Genomic DNA, 24734 nt, shown 5'->3' on the forward strand with positions numbered 1-24734 from the left:
AACCTGTCCATAAATTGGGAATTGCCTGTAGCCAGTACCATTCTGTTAGTGAGGTATTGTCTATGGCTGATAATTCATGTACCCCCTCCTTTACTGCTGCCCTTACAGAAGCCCCAGGGAATAAACAGGGCATTGCAGTTCTCCCCAAAGTCATCCATTCAGGGCTGACACCCCAGCTAAAGTAGCAGCAAAACCAAATTCCACAGCACAACTACCATGATCAACGCCCAGCACAAGGACTCAGGACCTGGGTTTCTTCCTTGTCTCTCTCTTCCTTCCCTTGTTCATCTCAATATTTATTGAGAGGCAGTGAAACTCTGAAACCAGACTACTGGCATTCTTCTCAGCTAGCTAAGAGCTGTGTGACCTTCTGCCAGGTACATAAATTCTCTGAGTTTGAATTTATCTCCAAAATGGAGATAATAATACCTACTCTTGTCCTCTGGGAGGAAATGAGTCAATATATGTAAAGCACTTAGAAGAAATTGATACAAATTAAGTGCTCACTAAATGTTAACTATTTTTCTTATTATTATGTGCCAGGGCCTTCATGCCAGAGCCTATGTCAAATACTAGGGAGACAGCAGTGAATGAGACCAACATGGTTACTGCCCACGGAACATTTAGATTTGCAGATTTGGCACCAGTTCTGATACTTTATGAATAAACTGTCTCAGATTCCTATTCTTTAGAAAGGAAAAAAACAATACTATTCAATGCTTGTTGTTGGTTTAGCATAATCATCATTAACATATCATTTCAATGGTACTGAATGCTTACATTACAGGTATTGGGCCAATTGCTTCACAAGCCTTACCCCATTTAATCCCCACATCAAAGTCCTGAGCTATACTATTATCCTCTTTTACAGCTCAAGAAACTGAGGAACAGGGAGATTAAGTATAGTAAGATTCAAATCCAGGTGTGTCTGCCTTCGTTCTGGAGTCCCACCCCACGCCGCCTTCAGAATAGTAAATGAGAGACTACATGAGAGCCTTTGAAGTGGAAAACTGCCAAGGCAAAGGGAGTGCACTCAGACTACATCACAGACAGGAAAAGACACGATCTGGAAAACCAACCCAAGCCCAAAAGAATATACATCAGAAAGGCTAGGAAACAAGGGAGGGAGAGAGGCCTGAACTGGGGAAATTTCTAGAGCTCTGAGCAGGGCTGAAATCAGAACAAGTCCTTGCTTTCCCACACAGGAAACCAAGGCAATGCTTGCTGCAGCTATCAGGACAAGCAGAGTCCAGAAAACTAGCGGCCAAGAATCAGAGTGGCAGAACATCAAAGAAGGCAGGAAGCCTTCAACTTCCAACTTACTGGCCAGAACTGTGGAACACATCCACTCTAAGCTGAAAAAGAGCCTAGAAAATAGAAGGTCGGTTTAAAAAAAAAAAAAAAAAGTAAAACTTTTGCTCACCCAATCCCTTCTCCACTAGCCTCCCTACTTCTCAAACAAAAGTGGAGTCCTGCTAGTAATGAAAATAGATAACATGTAGGCAACCCACAGAACCTGAACAATATATATCCATCTTTCCTTATTCATTAAAATCAGTTCTAATTCTTTAATTGTTTGAAACTTTCCAAAAATAACCTGCTATACCAAGGGCAAAAGCGATCAAAAGTCCACATTTGTGTGATTTTAAAATCACAGAAATTCTATAACAGATACACGACCCATAGCAGCCTTCTCAGATCATTAACCTAATCATTCTACAGGCACCAAATAAATATTTAACACCCTGATAGTAAACTTCTCTAAAATAACACAAAATAGCAGATTAAGATAGGTATTTAAAGAAGTCTTTTTGGAAACAGTTGGATGACTAACTTAACAAGCATTAAATCAGATGTAAAATTTCTATATGCAAAATTTTTGATGCCAGGACAATATTCAAAGTCTATTCAAAGTCCACTGAAGCCACGACTCCTAAAAAGGCTGATTATATATTAAGTACTGTAAATGTTCAATGGAATGAGTTTGTCCTCCGAAATCCTAGGTCTAACCGAACTGTCTTCCTCTGGCATCTATTTCTTTGTGAGGTGCCCACTATGATTGCTTCCCCACAGCTTCTATAATTAATTGTGGATCTCAAACCTCCTGTTGTGATATCAATCTGGGGCCACCTGGCCTAGAAGTGAAGGGAGAATACTGCCAACCAGGAAAAAGTGGTATATTTTGGTTTGTCTCTTCTCGCACATCTTTAGCAAGCTTTGTTTTCCTATTTCTTCCTCCATGATAATGTGTAAGAAACACAATCCTAAAAATACTTGCATGGCCTTTGGATGGATGCTTCTAAGTCTTGATCCTATGATAATGTAACATACTTCTTTGATTATCATATAAATTCATTAGTTTCTTTCCCACCTATCTAAACTATTAAACCTTCTCTTAGTAGCAGAACTTGCCACCTTTAGCCAATCTAGGGTGAAATGAGCCTAGCAGTCAACTCAGACTGAATCTGTTCTCCACATGTTCAGGCTTTGTCCAGATGCCAGCTGGAAGCCCTCTGAAGTGCTCAACATCAGAACCGAACTGGGGATTGGTGTGCTTCAGACAAAAGAAACGGAAAAGCAAACAACCCAATTTCTTTCGCTAATACTGCTCACTACTCACTCCACAGCATGATGGTGAATAGGCTGACCATGAAAATGTGGTCTCATCTTTGATGAATGAAAGAACTGCAGATAAGACAATGAAAAAGGCAAGAATTAAGCTGCTTTCTCATTTAATCACTTTCTACCTTTTCGGGGGCAAATACCAAGCTTCCAACTTTAAATAAAGCTTAAATGAAAGCCTCATTCTCTTTTAGATAGGCTGTTTGATCATGGCAATAGGCAGGTGTGCAATCGATACCTTATGTTTGCCTGCTTTTATACTTGATATAATGAAGTTATGACATCTTACATTTTAAGGAAATTTCAAACTTTTTCAAAAAAATAGATTCCATATTTGGCTTAATTTATAATTAATATTGCTTAATAATTAAATGTTAACTTAATATTTACTATCGAGCTATTAACCAAACGGCAATACTATGGACTAAGAATTGTACTTTAATATTAGACATAGAAGCACAGGAACTTTTGGCTCAAGAAAATTATTCTTTTTGCTCTCAAAGACTGAATTTTTAATGTCTCCTTTATTCACTTTTAAAGTGTTGTGACTATGATTCGATGATGAAAGAGTTTTGTTGTTGTTGATGCTATTTTGATCTTAAGCAATCATATTTTAGATCTCTCACTCTCAAATCAAATAAATTTAAGCTTGGAGGTTTTGTTCTTAATATATCACTTGAAAGAATGATAATACAATTACACATTTTCTGCCTTAAAAATCTATTAATATCTGTATTAGTCCGTTTTCACACTGCTCTAAAGACACTACCCAAGACTGGGTAATTTATAAAGAAAGGTTTAATTGACTCACAGTTCCACATGGCTGAGGAAGCCCTAGGAAACTTACAATCATGGTGGAAGGTGAAAGGGAAGCAAAACCTTCTTCACATGGTGGCAGGAAAAAGAGAAGTGCAAGTAGGGGAAATGCCAGATGCTTATAAAACCACCAGATTTCATGAGAACTTACTATCACAAGAAAAGCATGGGGGAACCGCCCCCATGATCCAATCACCTCCCACCAGGTCCCTCCCTCAACACATGGGGATTATGGGGATTACAATTCAACATGAGATTTGGGTGGAGACACAGCCAAACCAGATCAATATCAGTTAGATGGATTAAAATAGTTTCAACAATGTGATAAGCAGTGTAATAAACAGAGAACATTCCAACTAATGGAGGACAACACAAACTTTTTATACCTCAGTTTCTCAATCTGGTCACTGAGGTCATGTCATAAAATTTTACATTATGCATCAACACACAAGTAGTTTACTAAGTTGATATTTACCATGATGTACTGGCATCTCTGACATAAATGCAATACATGTGTTCCTGCAAAACTTCATGTTTTGCAAAATTGCTATGAAAATAACAGGGCTTATGAGGGAAAAGTGATTATGGGCAGAGCACTCAAAACTTATGCAATTCTGTAATCAGACCATTAACTAAAATAATAACAGTTCTAATAGGAATATTAGCACAGTTCAATCTCCACTGGCATTTGCATTCAGCAGTCAGTCAGTCAATGCTTAAAGGCCTGAAAACTCAGGCTCTGCTTCCTCCTACAGGATGTAGATCCTTACAGAGATGCTCCAAGACAGACCAACTCCATCAAAATTTAAAACGTGACCTAGGGATGTAACCTATTGTACAGCCTTGCTGCTCTTCTTCTTGCTCTCCTTTCTCCACTCACTTCCCCTCAACATACATGCACCATTTTTCTAAACAGAGGGAAGGATGCACTCTGCCCTCTCAGTTTCCCTAGACAGCTGAATATTACGGACAATCCAGCCATTTTGGAAGCAACTAAACCAGCCACTACTTGCCCTAAAATAAGAGCTTGCTGCAAAATTTTCAACTGTATTTAAAGGTCTGCATATATTGATAAGGCTTTGTCTTCAGTTGTGAGCAGGGAGAACAGATTATACTGGGCATGTACTCTCCACCGGCGACAGACTCCAAAGCATGAGCTAGAGTTCCTAGAATAAAAAGCAGTTAGTTGACCTCCCATCATGCGATGTTCTGGGCTCTTACTTAAGATCACTAAGCCTTGACCCTGGCATAAATCCAAGCAGCACTCATTTAGTACACGTTCTTTGGAGCCAAGACATCTGTGTGTTGTAATAACATGCAAGTTACAAAAGAGTGTTTATATCTCACTTTAGTATAATGTGAACATTTAACTATCGCAAATCAGCTTTCTATAATGACTAGTCCTTACTTAAAGGATTTATTATATTTCCAATTAAAGTCCTTAACAGTGCACAACCAATTTATATGAACTGATTAAGCTGTTCATTATGGCAACCCCAGAAGTGCTTCATACAGTAGTTAGCCACATTGGAAAATGGAAAATTTAAAATAATCTATATGATGTAAAATTAAACTAATCATATTTATTGACTACTTCCAAATAACTGTTTTCATTTTTATCTCTCTAAGAGAGTTATCGTTCTTCAAAACTGACAATAAAGAAACAGTTCAAGAATAGAGAATGATCCTCGAGGTATCAAGAAGCAGATTGATTTGGATTTGGGGAAGCACTTCTCTGAGCACCCATCTAAGACAGCAACAGTGGTGGGCATCTCTATTCTGAGCTTCTAGTGAAATACAGATGTGCAAGGTCATATTCTGACCCAATAAGCTGCACCACAGGTATCACTCTTCAAAAGGCAAAGTTGAAATTCTGGCTAGGGTTGCCTCAGGGGGAAAGAAGAGGAGAGTAATTATCCTTCAAACCTGAGGAGGTAATGGGAAAGGTCATTTCAGAGGTCAGAGGACCAATTCAAACAGCTCATCAATTCAAACACCTTCACTGATTTTTAAAACTACTCTACTGTGGTGAGCACAGTTTGAGCTCCCTGTTTCGGTAACTCATAAACTCCTGCTGATGACTTCTTTTCTCAGGCATTCACTTTATTGCCTTGAACTTGTCTCAAGTAAAGTAATTTTTAAAAAGTTATAATTCATGGTCACACAGAAGGGGTCTGGTGTCATATGTAACCCATTTTGGCATGATTACAAATCCATGCTTGCTAAGACTATATGAGAAGGCCAACATGAACTTCTTACAGGTACAATAGAAGATCAACAATTTATTTTCATTTTTTTATTACAAAAACTGCACATTTATAGGTAATAGGGATTCCAAAGTAAAACAAAATGTCAAGTCTCTTTGCAGCAATTATTTCACACTGATCAAACACTTTTACATGCAGTTTTATGCAGTATTAATAAAAGCATGTAAAATTGACATATTATCCTTGAGAGACAATTTTTAAAGCATGGAGTCCATAGGGAAGAAAATATAGGGGTTTCCCGGTGGGAGTGAAGGGCATGAAAGACAGGATATCTGGATTTAAGAGAATCCCGGTGACAAAATTAGTCCTCCACTAGCTATGTCTCAGAATATGAAGGAATTAACTTTTCTAGATTTCTCTTTATGAACAAGCAGACATAATGACAAGCAAGTCTCCGTTTCCATTTCCATCTTTCTATCAAACAAAAATTAAGTCATTCTCGTGATCAGTAAGGATTGAAGGGTTTGGGTTAATTTAAGATATTTGGCTTAAAACAAGTTCCATTTTTACCAAACCAATCTCCAATTCATAAATTCTTGGTAATGGTGCCAGTTCTACTACAAAGTAATCATAATTTTTCACAGAAATGAGTACATGATCTACCCATTTATCCATATACAAGGTGTGACAGTACAATAATGAGACCGATTCCATAAGCCAGTCATAAAAACCAATTCCATTAACTTTTCATACATGACATATAAGATGCCAAATATGCTTTATGTTTCCAATAGACTTCCTCAGTTTTCAAAGCTATTTCTAAGGAATTTTTTTTATTTCTGCCTATATTTACACAGTGTGAAAACTGGACAAAGACCAATGCAGGTAATGGCTGCTTATAACTCTAAGCAGACCTGGGTTAACTAAAGAAATCTGATAAACACCAAGCTAATGAGACCAAAAAAAAAGGTGATCGCATTATTCTTAATGCATACACCTTTTCGAGGAACAATAATCCTTATACTTGGCACATTTATAGTGGAGCTTCCCATCATCACTGTTGATTTGTGAGGTGTTAATTACCTTTTCTTTCTCAATCAGAAGAAAGTAATAATTTGTCAGATCAAAATGCACTTGCTTCCATTTTAATCAATTGTAAAACTTCAGCTTACTATTTTAAAAAACACTTTGTAACATTATGAATGTTCACCCCCTCAAATCCACTACAAACGTAATAATTTGATGAAATGTTTCCAAAGTGCTTCAAATACATGCCACACTTTCTTGAGAACATTTATTTTTAAAAGTTCATGTCTGTATTCTACATACACCTTACACACCACAAACCATACTGCTCATTCTCTATGCTTGATATTACAGCCTGAATTATGCAAAATATTGTTATCTAAATCTCTTTCCTGGTGTGTGGCAAACATAATACGATAATTAGTATCAAGGGCGTTTAGACAAAGAGTTCATGGGTTCAACTGTCAAACTGACTGAAACTGGAAATTTCTTAGAAGCATATGCCAGCAGTCGGGCACGGTGGCTCACACCTGTAATCCCAGCACTTTGGGAGGCCAAGGCAAGCAGATCACCTAAAGTTAGGAGTTTGAGACCAGCCTGGCCAACATGGTGAAACCCTGTCTCTACTAAAAATACAAAAATTAGCCAGGCCTGGTGGCGGGCGCCTGTAGTCCCAACTATTGGGCAGGCTGAGGCAAAAGAATGGCTCAAACCCAGGAGGTGGAGGCTGCAGTGAGCTGGGATCATGCCATTGCACTCCAGCCTGGGTGACAGAGTAAGACTCTGTCCCCCCAAAAAAACAAAAAAAACAAGTGTATGCCAGGGATGGTTGAAAACATTGCTATAATTGATGGGCAATCTTTGAGTTGAGATAACGTATACAGGGAATTCCTTTAACACATCCTAAACTTTCTGAGCTCCACAGAGTCCAAGTCCTCATAATGGATTCTTAGGAAAGAAATTAAATCAGAAAGGTAATGAGATAAAACAAAAGTCATGAAAGCATACATTAGTTGGAATTAAATGGGCTAACAACCATGCAAACATTAACTTCCTGATTTAATAGAGATATGATAAATATAAGTGCAAATGTGGGCTTTCAAGCTTTCAGGCTTTACTAACCAGAGTGCTCAAGATCTCAGAAAGAACATTCTAAAGAAATACATATAATTTATGTAGTAATAATCCAAAATATCATTAAATGATGAATTAAGTTTCCACAAGGTATTACTGTGATTTTCATTTTATGAATAGATGAATTAAAACAATGAACATAAAAATGAACATTAAATATTGTTTGCAAATCAATCTGGAGTCTTGCCTCAGTTTGTATCCTGCTCCCTCTGAGCCCTTGGGGATATGGTTTCTAAGATTTGAAAGATTGAAAGACCTTTCTCCCCACCGTTTTTTTTTTTGTTTGTTTGTTTTGTTTTGTTTTGTTTTTTTGGGTTTTTTTTTTTGGCTAATCTACAGCTCATCCTTTCCCCAAACCCAGCTCATACACTCACAAATAGGGAGCATTCCTGGATTGACTCCACTCCAGCCTATGTTGATGCTTCTTTTACCCTGCTTTCTCTCACAATTAGATGTTCTACTTGTTATATAACAATCTATAGCCACTCGATTATTGCTTTCATGCTTAGCAATTTTTTCCAATTCAACCTTTTTCTAATTTTTTTTTTTTGTTGAAGTGTTCAGAAAATGCACAGATTTTAAGTTCTCAGTTCAGTGAATTCTGACAAATATATCTACCTGTATAACTAATACCCCACTAAAAATATGGAATATTTCCGTCACCCTTCAAAGTTCTCACATTTCTTTTTCTAGTTAATGCCTCTCCCTCCCCAAAAGCAACCATTCTTCTAACTTCTATTGCTGTCAATTATGCCCATTTATTAAATTATAAATTATATTGCTGCTAAATGGCATACACCATGCACTAGATCCTATGCTTCATATGAGCTTGGCCTACCTCATGCAATGGTATACTGATGGACTCTGAAATTTTTCCATATTCAAAAATTCCCTATGTTTCTCTAACATCAATTAACATAAAGTGTTGGAATTCAGTACGTTTTCAGGTTCTTGATAAATGACTTGTTTAGGAAGGAAATTCAAAATTCTGGCAGCTTCCCTTTCTTGACTTCAAACCTTTAGGCACAGCTTCAATAAACCTGAGTGCAGCCCCTCAAAACTGTAAGCTGTGGCCCATGACCTTCCATGTGCTACACAGTAGCATCCTCACCAAGCACCATTGCATATTTAATAATTTTTATGTGTTAAAAGGAATGCCCCCAGCTGTTATGTATTTATGAAAATTTAAAACTACCCTTTCTTTAGAAAACAAAAGCCAGTAAGAAAATAGGGATGATTGTTACTCTGTACTGAACTAAGAATATACCGACACCATGTACTGATGAGGGCAAATGAGATCAAAAGAATGTAAGGCATCATTCAGAAAAATATTGATAACACTAATGTCTCAAATGTGTATGGTACTTTATAACTTACAATGCATCTTCAAATAAATTAAATTATACAAATCTATGAGATAAGCTTTATTATTTCCAAACTTCAATGGATGAAACTATGGCTTAGAATTTTTATGAGTCTTTTCCAAGATCAAGAGTTTTTATAAGTGTCTTTTCCATGATCACAAAGCTGGAAAACTGCCAGCCCTAACGTCTAAGACTTTTTGCATTACACTACAAGGAAACATTATTTTATTTCATATCAAATTTCTCCTGGTATACAGTGTACTGTTCTAGACAAGTATCTCACGCAAAACCCAAACACCAAGGTTGACTCACTTGCCTTGCCTACCTCACAGTCAAGTCCTTGTGCCCCACCCTAGGTATCACAAAAGACAGATTTATCGTTTCTTCCTCTAGAAAGGTTTTCCTTTAAGAAGTGATAAAAGGCTGAGGGCAGTGGCTCACACCTGTAATCCCAGCACTTTGGGAAGCCGAAGCAGGCAGATCACGAGGTCAGGAGATCAAGACCATCCTGGACAACATGGTAAAACCCCGTCTCCACTAAAAATACAAAAATTAGCTGGGCGTGGTGGCGCACGCTTGCAATCCCAGCTACTTAGGAGGCTGAGGCAGGAGCATTGCTTGAACCCGGGAGGCGGAGGTTGCAGTTAGCTGAGATTGCGCCCCTGCAATCCAGCCTGGCGACAAAGTGAGACTCCGTCAAAAAAAACAAAGTGATAAAAAAGAGAAAAAGTGGATGTGGGCACAGCCTTATGGAGACAGAAATGCTTCAGTCTGAAATAATGAAAGCTGGGGAGGGAAATGTAGAAATCTATGAAATCATAGGTGGCATCAGAAAAATAATAGCATTTCTCCCAAAATAATGTAGTAAAATGCATTTCTTTGAAACTCAGAGAAATCCATTTGATACATGCAGAAAGTAGTAAGAGCTCACACAATCACTCAAAAATCACAACACCCCATGAGATAATTCTTGCAAGAAATAAACTGATTCCAAAAGGGGAGAACAAAGATAGGAATAGCAGGGCCATGCGAGCAGCAATAAGAAAAGGTGAAATAGTCCTTCCCAGCTGTCCCAGGGAAAAAAACTAGGGCCCGGCCTAGCATGTCACTCAGACCTGAGCTGGCCCCAGGCTTTAGGGCTGAATGGTCCTTAAAGCTTGAACAAGAATACAGGCATTTTTGGCTGCTTGTAAATCAGCCCAAAAAGCTTGAACACTTTGTGTTTACTCTTGGTGACGTATCTAGCAAAGCACTGGTAAAGTGATAAAAATCCTGTGGGCACCTACCAAATATGATGAACTAAGGTTGTAAGTGACTCCTTCATCAGCTTTAGTCATCATAACTTGCTGAACTAACTGTTTCAATGAAAGAAGAGAATAGCGCAGTATACGAGAACATTCGCCAGTTTTGTAAAATGAATATCCTCTGTGTTTCTTTCTCAGCATTGTGTTTTTGAGACTGCTTTAAATATTAGCGTGTATATAGCCCAAGTTCTCTCATTTAACTGCTCTCCAAATACTGTATCTAATTGTGCTCCTACAAGTGGTTATGGGAATTTGTCATTGCTCCATGTACTTGCCAACACTTCATCCTATCAGAAATTTCCCTTTTTATTCAGTTTGATATATATGAAATGGATTTTCCCTATGCATTTTAATTTATACTTCTTTGATTGCTACCAAGGTTAAGCATCTTTCAATGTCTTTTGGCGGCTCACATTTTCTCCTCCAGAATTTTCTACACATACCCTTTGCCTAATTTTTCTACTGGACCTGTTATTCTTAATTATGTCAGATTCTTTACATAATCCTTTCCTGGTAGAATGAATTAAAAATTATCTTGTCTTAATTTTGTTGCCGGTTTCCTTTGTTATGCAAAAATTGCATTTCAATTTAGTCAAATTTATCAATCTCTGATTTTAAAGGTTGGCTGTGCTTTTTATAACTTGTTTAGGAAGTCCTTGCCTACCCTGAGGTTAAAAATATATGCTTCTCCCTTTTCTTGTAAAAGTTATATGTTTCCCATTTAGGCATTTAGTTTACTTAGGATTTATTCTTGTTTATGGTATGAGGTAAGGATCCAATTGTATTTTTTATATAGAGATAGCCCATTGGTTTAGTTATTTTAAAATAAAAACACCACAATATGCTTATTTTGGCACTTATCACCAGGTGTTACAATATGCTTTTTTGCATTTTATTGACAGTGGGTTAGAATTATGAAAGAAGAGAGCATATGTGTTTTTCATTTCTATATTTCAAGACTTAACACTATGTCCAGCAAAAACACTTGTTGAATACGTTACAAAACCTGTTCAAAACAGCTGTACAAAAGCTGTGGGTTTTTTGTTTGCTTGTTTTCTTTTTGAGACAGAGTCTCACTCTGTTGTCCAGGCTGGAGTGCAGTGGCAGGATCTTGGCTCACTGCAACCTCTGCCTCCCGGGTTCACACAATTCTCCTGCCTCAGCCTCTCGAGTAGCTGGGATTACAGGTATGCAACACAGTGCCTGGCTAACTTTTTTTTTTTTTTTTTTTTTTTTTAGTAGAGACGGGTTTCACCATGTTGGCCAGGCTGGTCTCAAACTCCTGACCTCAGGTGATCTGCCCACCTTGGCCTCTCAAAGTGCTGGGATTACAGGCATAAGGCACTGCCCAAAAGCTGTTCTTAAAGATATGCTGGACATACACACACTGTTGTCTAAGAAGCTCTCACTTCTCGTGTAGTAATAATATTCAATATAAATCAATCTGTGTTTCCAGGTAAAGAATTTATGTAAAATTCAAAAGAATTGTCCCTCCAGAATTGGAAATATGTCTGACAGATACCACTCTGATGCTTCTCTACGTATCCATTAAAAATACCCTGGAGTTAACCTGATATAGCACTTGGTTCTAATTGATGATCACTCTCGGGTCACTGTTTGGAAAGAAGACTGGTGTGGGAGCAGAGAGGTCAGCTGTGTGGCCTTTCACAAAGGGTGAGCCAGGCTCTGACTCCAAAGAGGTTAAATACCAAGGCAAGTTTCAGTTTATCTTAACTCAATTTACTTCAATATAAATAACCTGAATTAGATGGTTTCTAATTCTCCTTCTAGACAATGATTAAATGTCTAAGATGGGCCTAAAGCAGAGACAAGCCTGTGATGGACAGATAGATTCCAAAAGACTGGTCCACTTACAAGCTGTAGATAGTTTCTTTTTCCTTTATTTATTCCCTGATATTTTAAATCATATATTAAATTTCCTCACTCGTGTACAAATCTCACCACCAAACTTCATGTTAAACCAACTATGTCACAGTCACAAGTCAAGTTACACAGAAATTATCTCAGATGGCTAATGCTTTGTAACTTATGTGTTTTATATAGTATTCCATGCTTAAGTCAATTCAAGATAATTTGGAGAACATTTATCTGGCATCTATTAACAATGAGAACACTTATTAACATTTAGGGGTATCAATGAAGAAGACATGTCCCCTTCCATTAAACAGCTCACAGCTTTGTTAACAAAACAGATGTGTAGTCAAGTAGTTGCAACACAGCGTTATAAATACCATGGTCAAGGTGGATCTAAAAAGTTGATGGCAGAGAGAACAGCCTGACTTCAATGAGAGTTGGCAATGGAGGCAAATCTTAACAAATAAATTCATTTAAATAATTTCAACGAGTTCAGAACTTTTGGTTTGAACTTGAAAAATGAAATGTTTTTATTCATTATTTCTAGTATAAGAGTTTGAGAATATAAATAATGTAATTACAAGAATCAGTTATATAATCCTTAGGAAACTAACTTTCTGAGAAATGATCACCTGAAGTTAGAAGACAGATGATTCAAAGTTGGGGCAGTGATCAAAGGGCTATTACATTAATCATTAATAATAACAAAGTACAGATTTTAACAGATGAGCATCTTTCATCAGGTACACTATAACACACTTATTTCATAATGCAAAAACATGATCTAAGTTCACATCACTAGCAATAGTAATGGCATATTTGCTACAGGGCTCCCACATCTCCAGGATTCAGGGAATCATTAAGTAGCAGAAACACAATAGGTAATGGCAAACCAACAACTCCTGCTTAAGTAGGGGAGCCCAGACTGTGTTGGTTCCAGCTTCAGTACAGCAAACTACTTGGAAGTTAGGGGACTGACTTGTCCTGAAGTTGCCCTTGCATAGCACTTCACAAAAACAAAATACAAATACGTTAACACTCCATCTCAAAGAACTGGGGAAGGCCGCTAACGGTCATGGGAAGACCAAAGCCACCTCCCCCAAGTAAACACTTGGTGATACCTCTAGCCCAAGGAATCCACTGATAATTCTTCAGAGGACTCTTGCTTCACTGTGAGGAGTGGCTAATATTCAGCACTGACAATAATGAACACAAAAGTTTTCACACATCTGAAGCACAAGGGACCAAAAACTCAGTGTTACAAGAGAACACAACAAACCCTCTTGGAACCAACCGAATGGCCTTTATGAAAAATATATCTCTGTAAAATATGCACATGTTTAATGGATTTAGTGCTGCATACTTAATGGATTTAGTTCCTTTCAATGGAGTCCTTGGTCTAGACCTAATCTTCCACATATTTTACATACAAGGGTAAGAAATTAACACACTTTTATTAAGGAACGTCTACAAAAGGGATATTTTATTCATTATTCAATTCAATCTTTGAGGTAACGTCATTCCTCATTAACAGACAAGAAATTGTACTTATAAAGTATCAAAGATTTAACAAATCCTTGATATTAACAAAACTCACATAGCCAGTCAATATTAACAAAGGTCATATAGCCAGTAAATTTTATACAGAGAATTTTTGATGACTCCAAGTATTCTGATAAACCCTATGCTTCCGTTTTCCTTCCTTTTACCATCAGTAAGACATCAACCAAGGCAGAACCTACAGAGAAGTGTTCAACTAAAAAGACCACCAATCAAATGGCCTTCTCAACATGCAGTATTTATTATACCTATATTTTAGGGTTACTTTATAATTCAATAAAATTATATTCCAGGCAAATTGGGCAGAGGAACAGAAATCATTATTCATTTTATGTAGTCTTCATAAAGGAGGTAAGATTTCCTAATATTCCTTAAAATGCCTTGTGATAGAAGGCTAAAATGAAGTAATGGAGTCACAATACTTTAAACATTTTCTTTGAACTTAGCACTTTCTGCATATTTCATGAGGTCAAAGCCACAATATTACATTAAATTCATATAAAATGTCATGACCATCATTGTACATTTTAGACTCTATTCTTCAAGATCCAATAAGCAAATGAGCAGCAGTGTGTTATTTCAAATGTAACTTGTTTTGATTAGATTATCTAGACTTTGTACTAATTTTGACATAATTATAAATACAAAATTAAGTCACTACATGGTTCTACAAAGGGCTAAAAACACAGGTGAAACACAATAAGCTCTCAGTTATTATTGGCGAAGTAGCAGACAGCAGCTCTCATTTTTCCACAGCAGACTTACAGAACTGTTGTTATCTGTCTGAATGCTCAGACCCCTACACCATATTTCCATTCAAACATTTAGCTACAGGATCTAGCAACATAACTCATCAAAAATTACACACTAAGAAAAGATGGCCCACCAAAATGTCAGGTGGCTTTCAGCATTAGAAGGCTATCCATTGAGTTGCTTTGGTTGCTTAGTAATCTAATGATGTCCTAACTTGTCTATTTTAATGAATATATTACTAAAAAGACAGATACACATTAAATTAAAAAATGACTTTACAGCAACATAAGCTAAAACAGGGAGATTTTTTTTAGCAAACAGGAAATTATAATTCAGTGTTTTTAGAAAGTTGCTTGGCAATATGTATCAAGAGTTTTTTAAAGGCTAATATTCTTGGCTCAATAATTTCACTTCTAGAAATCTATCCTATGGAAATAATCAGAGATATGGTCAAAGATTTATAAACGAAGATGTCCATCATTTTATTGATAAAAAATAAACTATGAAAAAATATTTGAAAATTGAGAATGGTTGAAAATGATACAATGTATATATTCATCAAAAATCAACGTTTAAAAATGTTAAATGGCAAAATATGCATCATGTAATGCTAAAAATCAGTATTCAAAACTGCATATACAACATGAACTTTAAGAAATTAAAAAAGACTAGAAAGTAAAATCATCTTGTCAATAGGATGATGAAAATACAGATGAATTTATTTTCCTACTTATACCAGTTCCAAGTTTCATGCATTCCAAATTTTTCAAATTTTACATAATGATTATTAGTAAAATAAAAAAAAATTGTAAGGTTATATTTACATCAACCTCATGTTACTCTCTTATTTCATTCCAGTTGACACCAACAAAATAAAAAGATTACAAAGAAGTCTCTTCTATGAATGTGAAACAAATGCAAAACAGGACTAGCTGATCCAGAGGGTTCTTGACATAATTGTATCTCTTAGACCGAATACTAATGCTGATAGCACTAATGGAATGAAACCAGAATGGCATGAATAATACATTACTTGCACTAATCAATGTTACGATGTTACAAGCTGATGGAAAAAAATACTCAGAATAAAAACAGAGGAAATTTCAAATGCAAGTACAGTATAGAAATCTATCTGATATCTCTACTGGATCACGGTATGGGAAAATTGTTGCAACTCTGCCAAAACAATGCAAAATCAGTAACAACCGTTGCTTTCTCATTGCCAAATTGTCCTCTACCAACGATGTATCAGAGGAAAGGCATTATACAGATGACTGTGATTGAAGGTAAATTATTGATTAATATACATGTGTTTTCATGTAACTATGTATACCCATTAACGAAAGACTTGTGATACCAGCAAATGCAAAATTTTAATTGCCTATCTCTGCAATTAGTATAAAATTATATGCCATATGTTAAAACAAAGAACAGAAATAAAATACATAAAAGAGTTAATTATAGCCCACATTACCCATATTCCTAAATCAAGCGCCTCCTAGCATGTGGCACTGGAGGAAATGATTCACAGTTTTCAGCCTTCAGGTAAAGTGGCTAGGTGATTGATAGACCGTGCCTCAAGGAATACATAAGTCCTCTCTTAGTCACATAGATGTCAGTTCCTTTTCAACTGAGGGTCTGAATTATAGAATAGATCAGTGTCCCAGGAGAGAATGAGGGAGAGAAGAAACTAGCAAGTAAAACGATTCTTAACTCTGAAATCATGTAGGGGAAACTTTTAGGGCATGACGTTCCCAATATGATACAAATGAGGGAAAATATCTTGAAAAAAAGGAAAAGCATGCTTATCATAAAAACTTGCCTGGAAATGTTCGTAAGTAACTCTTCTATAGGCCTAATAAAAATGATATAGTTTGGATTTCAAATCACCTTCCATCTCGAATAACAACACATACAACTTTTCTTTTCCAGGTGCAGTTTTTATCTGCTAAATTATTTCTTCTAAAACAACGAAAAGATAAAGTTGTCTTAACCATTTAATACTTTAACCTAATGGCCAAAAAGAACACCTTAAATTGGATATTAGTTAGTTTTCTATGGAACCCTTTAGGTTTATCATAAAAGAAACAGAAGATGTATAAAATCACATTAAAATGTAATTACACTGCAAAATAAAGAGTTTTGAGAGTAATTTAAGAAAAAAAAAAATCCTGGCAAAAATGTTTAACAAACTAGAATGAGTTTCTTGGGGATATTATAAAATACTCTTTCATTGGTGCTCATTAAAAGGACAAATATAAGGGACTTTTCCGTTGACATGGTAACTATCAAGTGGTGCTTGATTTGCTCTTTTCTCCTATTTTAATGTTCATTCCCACAAAAGCATATATTATAAAAAGATGCCCAGTTACAAGGCAGTGCAAAGTATGATGATTCATGGTGTATTATATCCACCACACATCAGGAGTAACTTCCATTAAACATGTGATTCTCTTTCTTAGTCCATTTGGGCTGCTATAGCAAAGCATCAAAAACAAAATATCACATAAAGATATGCCTTATAAACAACAGAAATCTATTTCTCACAGTATGGGAGGCTGGGAATTCCAAGATCAAAGTGCTAACAATTCAATGTCTGATGACAGCTCTATTTCCGGTTCATAGATGGCACCTTCTAGCTGTGTCCCCACATGGTAAAAGGGGCAAGGCAACTCTCTGGGGCCTCATTATGGAGGCACTGATCCTATTTGTGACAGCACTACCCTCATGATCTAATCACCTCCCTAAGGCTCCACCTTCTAGTACCATCACATCGGTCATTAGATTTCAATATGAATTTGGGGTTGGTGGGAAGGGCACAAACATTCAGATCACAGCGGACTCTGACTAGGAGAGTCACATTTAGCAGAGAAAGCTGGAAGTTCAAAAAAGATTTCCACCAAAATCCACTGCATTCACTCAGTTAAATATCTACATCAATCCAGACCCAAAATGCCAGTAGTCACTTCTTTATTGGACAAGAATGGCTTTCTCAGGTAACCAGTGCCTTTTTTTTTTTTTTTTTTTTTTTTTTTTTTTTTTTGGGACAGGGTCTTACTCTATAGCCTAGGCTGGTTGGAATGTGCAGTGGCATGATATTGGCTCAACGCAACCGCTGCCTCCCAGGCTCAAGTAATCCTGCCACCTCAGCCTCCCAAGTAGCCAGTATTACAGGCACATGGCACCATGCCTGGCTAATTTTTTTTAATTGTTTTTTTTTTTTTTTTTTTTTTTTTTTCCACAGAGACAGGCTTTTGCCATGCTGCCCAAGTTAGTTTCGAACTCCTGAGTTCATGCGATCCACCCGCCTCGGCCTCCAAAATGCTGAGATTATAGGCGTGAGCCACCATGCCAGGCCAGTACCATTGTCAAATCTTTCTCTTGTCCCTCACAAACACCTATGTCCAACTCTTTCCATATTCATTGAAGACTGCAAATCCCAACTGTGCAAACAGTCAACAAGGGAGAGGTAGACATGCCCTGTTTCTTATGAACGAAACACTCATTTATTAAGTGTTTATTCAATTTCCACTGTCAGTTGGCCACTGGTGGGTAAGAAAAACATTGTCCCAGATTTTATCATATTTTAAATCCACATGAGATTGATAGAGGAAAGAAGCAGAGATGAGAAAAACATGAAGGACAAATTCTAGAATTTGGACTTTTATCCACTTTTATCCACTGCTTTTGATAAACAATTGATCTGAGATAAAATAAGTTCCCTCCACATAAGTGACTAGGCCACAAAGTAAAACAAGACTTCTCATTCACCCAGAAGAGTACCCAAGTTTCCTCTACACAACAAACAGTTATCGAGATGCTATAACATACCAACTATTTTCCAGATGCTAGGGATACAATAGAGAACAAGAAAAAAAGCTGCGGAGTCCATGGAATTTATATCTAGTGAGAACAAACATAATCATTAACAAATAAATAAGAAAAATGTTTAGTAGAACCTAAGTCCTATGAAGTCCGGGATCTTCTTCTTGTTGAATGAGAAAACCAAAGTGCCTAAATACTGCTTGACAGAGCAGACTCTCAACATCTTTTGAGTAAGTGAATGAATACATGAATTTCAGTTAATTGATTGCAGGGAGACTATATTGACTATCTTTTTTCACTGCTGCTTTTTAATTGCTATGCATCTGTGTTAGTCTGCTTATTGGTAACAGAACTAACCTTATAAGGCCACCAGTCTGAGCATGTAGTCCAGGTTGGGCCCATCCTAGTAACACTCTCCCTGGTACCAGTAAGACCCATACATCAATTTTTTTAAATTGACCTGACTTCGTGGGGAAAAGACCCTTTCCTCATGGGCCACAAGCTAATGCACGTGTAGAGCTTCCTAAAGACAACTCTCCCTTCCCACAGAAAAGCTGGTCTCAGAAAAAAATGAAATTCAGTTAACAAAATTACAAGTTTTTAAATTTCGCTATTTGGCAAGTAAAGTTACTCTCCTGAACAGCTACTATAAAACCACTGTGACAAAACTAAATCAAAATTGAAATTACAGAGTATAAAAACATAAAATTAATAAAGAAAGGCATTCATTGGTCAACCATCTCCCTTTTAGGTACTGTGCCGTGAACTCTACAGAAAAAAAAAATAATAATAAATACATTTTTTTCATTTCTGAAAGGTAAATATTATTAGCCCCATTTTATAATGCAGAAACTGAAGCTCAAGATTATGGAGTCCATGGCAGGATCCTAGTAAAGATCTAGCTGTTTCCTAAGCCAATGCTATCTTCACCAAGCCGTACTGCAACATCACCGCACTGAAATGTGGTATGTCGGCAAAGCCATACTCCAACACAAATTCATAGCCTTCAATGCTTTCAGTGTTCGTAAAGAATAAAAATAATGATGCAAACATTAAAGTAAAAAGTTTGAAAAAGGAACAAAGCAAATCATAGTAGGCAGGAAAAAGGAGATTCAGAGTACAATGAATTAGAGTAATTTTGATAAATAACACTTCTGGCTGATTTTTTTTTTTTTTTTTTTTTTTTTTATTTCAAGCCAAAAGCTACTCAAAAAAGGGGAGAGAGTGGTGACACAAAATTATAAAATAAAAGGAGATATAGCAACAAATAGAGGTGGCCTTTTTTAAAAAAGAAAGAAAACTGCTACACATATGCCAATGTATTCCAAAGTGTGCTTCCACGGAAAGTTAACACATACTCCACTAAAAAAAGCACTCAGTGTCTAAGTTTGGGAAATGCTGGACTAAACAAAGTGAATAAGTTATTTCTAGCACTCTAGGACTTCACCTAGTCTTTAACATGCTTATATGTGTATTGTTAATCTCCAAAAGATATATCATTTGACTACAGAATCATTTCACAGAATATACTCTTCAAAAACATTTCAATATGGAAAAATGCACAAAATGCATTTACAAAGCTAGCCTAACACCAATGCAAAAAATTTCTAACAAGTAGCACAACAACAACAAAAATCAACGGAAAACCACCATAATAGCCTGTAGAGGCTAATTAAACAATTATGTATAAACCACAAGAAAACTATCATAGTTATTATAGATCTGTATATTAATTATTATTATCTCTTTGTTAGAACGCTCACTGAAAAGGATGTCAACGAAAGCAAAGTTTAAGTATCTTATCCTTTGTTAGTTGACATTAGGAGGAAAAGATAGTGTTGCAATTTTCCATCCTCAGCTGGGTTTCATCTAGATGAGGAATGTGTACCCTACAAAGCCAAGTCAATCATGTTCTTCTGTTTGAGGGGGTGGAAGAAGAGAGAAAAGAATAATTATCTCCTGTTTTGCTTTGAAAAATGTCATAAATATTCCCTTTACTTTGGACTGCACTAAGTTCTGGAAACCCACAAAACACTGAGGTGTGAGAAAAGGATGTGCAGTAATACATTTTATCTATATTGGAACTGTCAATAAGGGTGGGTCTACCTTGGCAATAAAATACTTTTAAAAGCACACACAAAAAATTTAAAACTATTTGAATTTAGCATATTGACTCAATGGGAGATAATATCCTAGAACCACACCTGTTAAAAATCAGTTGCACAACTGTGACTAAAATCTATCCTACTATTTACTTGGGTATTTCATTTGCACAGTAGCATGAACATACACCCTGTTTTTCTGTGACAGTCCGGACTATACCTGTTGTCCTGTGCAATTATTAATATTGTTCCCCTTTCCTCTCCAAAATGTCTAGTTTGGATTCTAACTACATGGTCACCCTCAGCTCAAGCCAAATAATGCCATAAAACTTTAATTTGGCAGACAGGGAGGGGAACAGAGAAAACTGGATATTGAAGTCCTACGTACATATTTGTATTTAAATCATAGCTCTACTAATTACCTAACCTGGGGGTGATCACTTCCTTTCTGGTTATCAGTTTTCTCATGTATAAAATAAGGATAATAATGGTAACTAGTTAGGGTCATTATGAGGAGTAAATAAGAAAATATCCTATGCTTAGCTACACAGTAGCTAGTGTTTAGTAAGCCCTCCATAAATGATAGCAATGAATATTACAAGAACCACCTCATAGAGCATCAAATTTCTTCATATGTAAATTTCAGAGTAACAATACCAAAATCCTGAATGATGTGAATGATTACATCAGAAAACCCGTGTACACTGTCAAGCGGAGTAAATTGCCTAGTCTTTCTTTCCCTAAATGTACAAGAGCTGTAAAACTAATCATCCAGCACCATTTGCTGTTTCATTAGAGAAACAGAAATTCTACACCTGGAAAAATCAAGCACAGAAAAGAACAGTAGCAAAACATAATTGATGCCTAGTCAATAAAACCTAAAAGAAAAGCTATAGGAACTGAGATTAATTGGCTCAAAGGAGCAACATTGCCAGGAAACTCAATAGTCTAGACTGTTTGGAAGATGCTTCACTTTGCAGTCTCGTGTTTTCTCCACTCTTCACAGCTTTGCCCCAGCCACTCTATTCTTATCTCTCACCCTACTCCACCCAACCCTTCAGGAATTGTGAAAGGTGTAAGATTTTACTCTAACTGCAAGTTAACAAGTTTATCTGCCATGGATTCACTGATGCTTGCAAAAGATTCAAGACTGCGAGGTCAAAGGGAAAAGATTTTACTCCTTAAAGCAACCACAGTACCCAGAATGTCAGCATTTGTGCCAGTTCCCTGAGCCCAAATTCCCACAGGTAATGTGAAAAGGGCCAAAATGGTGACATCTGCACATGTGGAGGGGTTGTGTTACAGGAGAAGAACCCTGAGCTTAGGGAACCTAAATCTTTTATAATGGTCAGTAATCATGCTTAAACTTTATCCTGGAAGGATCAATTGTCTTTGTTGTACTAGATAGTAAACAACCTACCTTGTGCTCTGCAGGGAGATACTACCTCTATTGTCCAAGGGTATTCTCTATAAAATATCCTTCTTGAAAATACAGTACAGAACAAAGGCAATCAGTGTTTCTGCTTGCAAGATGCGCAGAAACAGAAGACACCCAGCAGAACTGTCTCCCAGTACCAACTAGGCACTCATGGAATGTTCTCCAATCCTCCCTCCCTGACCACTCCTCTCAAGGTGTTCTGTACTTAAATTAAGGAAATAGTAAACATTGTTTTTAAAAAACTCCATTATATTTTTTTTAAAGCAGAACTTCTCAGATCCTTTAACAACCCAATGTGGCTTAGTGAATCCCCAGTAGAAGGATACAGAATGCAGTGCTTCAAAACCTATTTTTTACAGAACATCTATTAATATCTCCCAGAAGAATATTCCTTGGATCACAGTTTGGGAAATTTGGGGAGAGTTTATAGCATATGCCCAACACCATCATTCTCTCTTGTACAAGGTTAGCTAATATTTTCCCATTTATTTCCTAGAATCCCAAATCCACGGGGAAGTGTTTACATAAAGAAATGCTCTTTAAAAGTATTAAGTTATTGAGGGCAAAAAATTACAGAGTCCCTCTGTACAACAGAACCCTTTAATATAATTGAGATAATGTAGGTAAAGTGCTTAGCAATAGCTGGCACTCAGTAAGTGCTCAAAAAATAGCAGCTATTATAAATATTTGCCATTTTTATCATGGTGCATTTACAGAACCCTCTTTGTTGTAACACACTGAATTCCTATTATAAGTAAGCTCGTGTGGCTGTAGTAACATCGGGTCATGACTAGTGATTTTTCCTTCTCTAATTCTACTCCCGTACATTTTCCTACATGCAATGTTTCCATTCTCTTCATGCCAATATTTTACTCCACAAACTGGACCTTATAAACTTCTTGGTTTATTTTAGTCTAAATTTGATAAATGTTACCTAAAGTCAGCCTTCCTTTTTGTTTTATTTTAATGTAAAAAATTAGATCCACATTTCTTTAGAACTAATTCTAAGTTTCTGTTTGTGCTTACTTTAGTTTGTTCTCTCTTAACATGATTGCCACTGTAAGGTCAAGCTGGATCTCATAAGTGAGCAGCAAATGACACTGGCTTAGGTATCTGAAGCTCAACACTAAAATAAAATACAGCAAGGCCCACTTGGTATTTCAAAGTAAGACAATATCAACTCTGCTTAACTAGGTCCCAAAAGAAATCTCTTAATTCCCCACTTCTTTCAACTCCTCTCATAACAGTGCCTTTCGTTTCTGAGCCTGTTAAGGAGGAAAGATCAGACAGGCAAGCTGCTGCCCATTTCTACACAGCATGCTGACTAGACTGTCTCTCAAAATGTGCCTGTTTATGAGAACACATGGACACAGGGAGGGGAACAACACACACTGGGGCCTCTTGGGGGGGTTGTAGGGGAGGGACAGCATTAGGAAATACAGCTAACGCATGCTGGGCTTAATACGTAGGTGATGGGCTGGTAAGTGCAGCAAATCACCATGGCACACGTCTACCTATGTAACAAACCTGCACATCCTGCATATGTGCCCCGGGACTTAAAATTAAAATAAAAAATTTTAAGTGTGCCTGTTTGTATTATCATCATACTTTAAAATAAGTAATGATAAAAATTAATAATAATAATTGAGCTCCACTGGATAAAGTGGGGTCTAAGTAGAAAGACTAACAACGGGATCTATAACCAGTCTGTAAGTTTAGACATAGGGTTGGGAAGGGAGGAGAACTTCTCCATTTACATAGAAGGGTAGATAACAAAATGGCACAGGAATCAAAATAATCCAATACTCTTCTATGTGTTTACTATAGATTAGAATGTCCTTAGATAAGTGGTTTCCCTCCTCACTGCTCAGTTTCTTGTCTGTAAAATAGAATGTGATCACTTCCCCTTTATTTCATACTTTAGGGGAAGAAGAGGTCAATAAACATTTTAAAAATATTAATTTATATCCAACAAACCATAAACTTTTTAAATTTTTTTACCATAACATGATAGTGAATATCTACTTGCACATCTGTTACTCTGGGTGATCAAATCTCTTAAGTTATAAAAGGAACTTCAATTACTCTGATATTCTAGATCTTTCTTAAATAGCAGCTAACCAAGAAAGTACATTTCCATTTCCATTAAAAAAAAATCTTATAATTATATGGCCATCAGTATAAAGAAGAAACCCTCAAATAAGAAATTTCATTATCCTACGGTCTGCATATTAAAATTTCCTACAAAATTCTGTTAAAACCCTCTGCTTAAAGTCTTATTACATGTGCTACTTGTGGATATTTTTAAATACCTGTTTCTGGTAACAGGAACTTTTTTAAAAGTTCATTTTGAGATATTCTCTTACTAGTGTAGTTCTCACACGTTACAAGACAGAAGGCTGCCAGGCATTTTCCTGGACCCTGCCTCAGAATCACCAGGGAACCTTAAAAAAAAAAAAAAAAAAAAAAAAAAACCTTTCTCCCTTGAAATTCAGTGAGTCTAAGGGTGGAGCTCAGGAATCTGTATTTTTTTTTTTGTTTTGTTTTTATTTTTTTTTACTTTTTTTTTTTTTTTATTATACTTTAAGTTCTAGGGTACATGTGCATAACGTGCAGGTTTGTTACATATGTATACTTATGCCATGTTGGTGTGCTGCACCCATCAACTCGTCAGCACCCATCAATTCATCATTTATATCTTGTATAAC

The 24734-nt window shown here is 36.5% G+C and overlaps 1 protein-coding gene across 4 annotated transcripts in view; it reads right to left on the reverse strand.

Annotated features, from left to right (window-relative positions):
* BBS9 (Bardet-Biedl syndrome 9) overlaps positions 1 to 24734 on the reverse strand; it is a 617615-nt gene that overhangs the window by 259231 nt on the left and 333650 nt on the right. The window lies entirely within an intron of this gene.

Source organism: Rhinopithecus roxellana, chromosome 6 (assembly GCF_007565055.1).
Source record: "Rhinopithecus roxellana isolate Shanxi Qingling chromosome 6, ASM756505v1, whole genome shotgun sequence".
Lineage (NCBI taxonomy): Eukaryota > Metazoa > Chordata > Mammalia > Primates > Cercopithecidae > Rhinopithecus > Rhinopithecus roxellana.